At 32.8% G+C, this 4,463-nt stretch overlaps 1 long non-coding RNA gene across 2 annotated transcripts; it reads right to left on the minus strand.

The window, feature by feature from the left end:
- Positions 1-597: 597 nt before the first annotated feature.
- Positions 598-3,981, minus strand: LOC107851388. 2 transcript variants are annotated; one of them, XR_007048144.1, is made up of 4 exons: positions 3,308-3,981; positions 1,972-2,307; positions 1,387-1,507; positions 598-1,261 (listed from the first exon to the last, which is right to left on the minus strand). It is a non-coding gene; the product is annotated as an uncharacterized LOC107851388 (long non-coding RNA). The 2 variants fall into 2 exon arrangements; XR_007048143.1 differs by lacking the exon at positions 3,308-3,981 and having other exon boundaries at positions 1,972-3,301.
- Between the last annotated feature and the right edge of the window lie 482 nt (positions 3,982-4,463).

Below are 4,463 nucleotides of genomic sequence, written 5' to 3' on the forward strand. Positions count from 1 at the left end.
TCAGATTGCATGTATCTCGATTAATTTATCGACTTAAATCGGATTTACAAAAATATTAGCCATCGTTAGTTTGGACGTGTTTTCTTAAAATAATTGTATTATAAAGACTTTTATTGCCTTGCTTCCACCCCCCCCCCCCACCCCCCCCAAAACACCCCCCCCCCAAAAAAAAAAAAATCCTAATATATAACTTAATTAATTGTGTTTTGGAAAAAGTCAATTACCCCTATGTAAATTGATTTTTCTTTTTTGACACTAATGTTATTTTAATTTGTGGCAGAGGGATAAGGAAGCAACGTACTTCAGATAGATATATAGTTTGGTACTTCGTTTATTCTATTAATGTGTAATCTGTATTTAGTTAATGTAATATTTGGGTTTTATGTAGTATTTTTTTTTTTTTTTTTTTGATGTTTTGACTCGTTTGTATATTCAAAACTAGAGGAGCATAACCCGTATTAGCATGGGCCCAATGTTAAAATATTTTGAGTATATATAAGCTACATTGACCCAACGTCAATTTCCCAACAAGTTTGGTGTTAACAACCTCAACTCCTGTAAACATTTTTATAAATAAAACGATAACATAAAGCATTATTTGAGAGAGAGAGTATTGTTTCTTCAAATTAATACTCATAACATAAAACATTATTTGAGGAAAAGGCTATTGTTACTTCAAGTTAATCCAACATAGAAAGCTGAACAACAAACAAACTTTACAGTTTTTGACAATTGACAAACTTGGTCACAACCTAGCTAGTCATTTCCAGTTAACTCACAACCTAGCTAGTCATTTCCAGTTAACTGAAAAAATCAATTGAAAACAATGAATCAGGATATTCTTTCGAAGTTGATGCATGCAAATGAAAGGTGTCTGCAGACTCTCCTCCTATGTTCACCTATATGCCAATGTTAACAGGAAACTTCATCAAGGCGGTGATACGTGACATGTTAGATGGTCTCAAGGAATGCATCTTTACTTTGATCTAAGAAGTACGAAGTCCAGTGCTTCTTGAACAATCTCCTCGATCAAAGATTCTTTGTTCAAGATTTCACGACACATGATGTTAGTTATGGTTAATGGTGTGAGACCTCTCCCTACACCTTTCTTCAAAAGTATTGTAGAGATGTGGAGTGTGCGTGCGTGCAACTTCAACAAATCAATGTCTTTTTTCACATCAAGTGATTTTATCTATACTCAATGGCTGAATGACTGATGAGCTTGTGGCCAATGCAACCAATCAAAAGTAATACCTCCAAACTGCAATATCATAAAATATGAAGAAGTATTAAGTGAAGAAGTATTAGGATATGCAGCAGCAAAAAATGTATCCACCAACAATGCATATGTACTCCAAAAGAAAAGGAAAAATAATGAAGACTTACACTCTCAAGCAAGCAGTAACCGTGACCAGTAGGAATGAGGAGAACTCAAGCTCATTCCTCTCACAAAATTCACTCTTTGCTACTCTTGTCAACTTTCAGCTCAGCTAGAAAACTCCCCAAACTGCATTAATACACACACACACACAAAAAAAAAAAAACAAAGTAAGCTACAAACGCATCAATTTTCAGAAAAATAAACACAGAGATCATTTTAGGTCCGACTTTCTCAAGTTATCCAAGTCGACTCAGTGACTTATTTTGATGAGAACAATATACGATCGACTTTCCTCAACCTGTTTTTCACTGGGTGATAGATTTTTGTTTTTTCGGTGTGACCGATTTACTGGCAAAGAAGTCGAAGGATTTTGTACCGGTGATTGCCGAAGAAGAATGGAGAGTTAATTTATTTCGGGGGGTTAGGACAATTTAAATGAGGATTAGGTTATTGAGAAGAAAGGGAATTTTGGAGTTGTTCGGGTCAACCCAGAGATAGAAACCCAACCAGAATCTATATTCGGGCAAGAATAAACGTATGCGTTCGTGTGTTTGGTCCAAAACATCAATACAATAGAGATAACTCATTACCTTTGTGCTTCAGTACTTGGAAGACGGAACATGTATTAACTGACAGAATAGCTTGGCTATCTCCTATGTTTCTCTCTTTTCTCACTAAATAAGCAAACAACAGAACCAAGATCATCGCACTGTAAAATCATCTATCAAAATACTTGGTGACTTTTCAGTATATAAATGCATATACAGAGCGTTGCAAAAATGATATTAGCATTGATTGGGGAATTTAAGCAAAACATGATTAGTTTATACCCGCATTTCAGTAGTAACTTCCTGACCAGTCTCTTGTAGCTTACCTATTTCTCCTCTTGCTTCAGTTGAATCTCTCTATGATTCCTTAGTAGTTTGCTTCGCGGCAGTTAATTTCAATAAGATTTTATTGCAAATGGTAAGATCACATCAAAAAATTACTAAATAATAAAGCTTAGCAATTCATAAACACATTCAAACTAAAATTAGCGATTTACGAACATTAGAAAATAAGTATGTGCAGAAACAATATCCAAATCCACATTATATAATAATAAATCGGCATAACAACATAACTGGAAGGGTATAATAAATGTACAGAGACTTTACAAAGAATACAAAGATCCTTAATATCTTCTTGAAATCAGTCTTAATTTAAAACCCCCCCAAAGAAACCAAATTACAGGAAAATAAATAAATATCCGAGAAAAACTGAAAAAGATTTTAACTCTATAATTGGAATTAGGTTTTGCGGAGACAAATATGAGCAAAAATAAAAATATCTCCGCCATTCACACTATGATTTCAAAAGTGAAATTTACAAAGGATAAAATGTATGTGGACCTTATTCTTACTTTGCGGGATAGAAAGGTTGTTTCCTAATTCTTCTCAATTTCAACAAGTAAAATAGACCACATCCAATATATAGTTGGAATCAAAGTTTTGAACCTTCTATAGAAGTACTTTACAAGCAGGCCTTATACGGTACTCACTGTCTATAAGAAAATTTGCACGCCTTTTGCCAATTCCTGGCTTCACCACTCAATGTCTCATAATGATTTCACAAGTGAAGTCCAAAAAAGATAAAAATGCATGCAAACCTTATTTCTAATTTGCGGTATAAAGAGAATGTTTCCTTTCTCCTCAATGAGAATTAGCAAAATAGACCCAAACATCTAATATTCAATTAGAATCAAAATTCTAAACCTTCTAAGTACTTAACAAGTATGCCTTTTAGTCATACAAAACAAAATAACAAAAATCCCACATTACATCTAAACATATACAATGCATTAATTTTGCTAATATAAGCAATCAACCATTTGAGTATTTGCAATTACTTACACTAATACTTCTAGAAAAGTTTCTAAGCACTTACCAGAATTGTTCACAGAACACTGCTAGCATTTGAATTTTCTCCGTCGCATGATACAAATAGTCTCAAGTCACCTTTCTGCTTCTCCGGTAAACAACGCATAGTCATTCACAGTTAAAATTTTAACATCTTTCAGTGATTCTGCCAAGGATTTCACATCAATTGTTTTAATTAAACAGTTATTTTTCAAATCGACATCCTGTATTATCAAATCTATGATGACAACAACAACATGTCCTATTTAAGCACATAAAGTGAAATTTGGGGAAAACATGAAACCAAGAAGCCAATAGATCCCACAAAATTTCAGTTACGTACAAAAAAATTAACATAAGTGAGCGAATTGGGTCTTCTTCAATAACCACCTCCAACATAAAGTAATACTTAATTTTAAAGTTTCTTCATTCCAAGTAGAAATAAGAAAAAATAATTTTGTCTTCTTCTTCCATTAAACCCCAAGCAACCAATCTAATCTACCTAAAAATATAATAATCGAATTGAATCTTTGTCTTTTTAGAATCAAGAAACTTCAGGTAAAACTCAGAAAATACAACCCAAAATACAAGAAAAACGATAATCAAAGAACGAAAATGGCATAGTATGAAATAATCTTTCACAAAAATCTGATACAACAGAAAATTCGAAAAGTGGCAAAATTGAAACAATTCATCTTGCTCTGAAGGAAAGATACATGGGCTCTGTAGAGATGTTTGGCAAATATATGTGTCACACATATTTAGTAGGTTAATCAGATGTACGACACGTATGTAATTGGATGGCATGACTCACAGCATAGTTAGTGAAATGACTAATATATCCTTAGTATGAAAACTTTTTGACATGTAGCACCCATGTCGAAACTGGTGTTTCTATAATATAGAAATATAGAAAAGAATTAATTATGAGTTCGGATTCAATATTCTACAACACGTCCTCTAATTTACTTAGTTTGACTTTAGCAGATACTTATATTTAATAATTTTCTGGAGTTCAATTAGCTCATGTAATTTATTTTGTCCCTATATGTCTTACTAAAATAATTGCTTTATGGGTAATGTCGTCGGTAACACGTGAGAACAATTATTTATTTTATTCTTGTTGACTTTTATGAAGAGCGTCTTTTTTTTTTAAAAATGGTTGGTGTATATCCGTAGTTAAG

This window comes from Capsicum annuum, chromosome 12, assembly GCF_002878395.1.
Source record: "Capsicum annuum cultivar UCD-10X-F1 chromosome 12, UCD10Xv1.1, whole genome shotgun sequence".
Classification (NCBI taxonomy): Eukaryota; Viridiplantae; Streptophyta; class Magnoliopsida; order Solanales; family Solanaceae; genus Capsicum; species Capsicum annuum.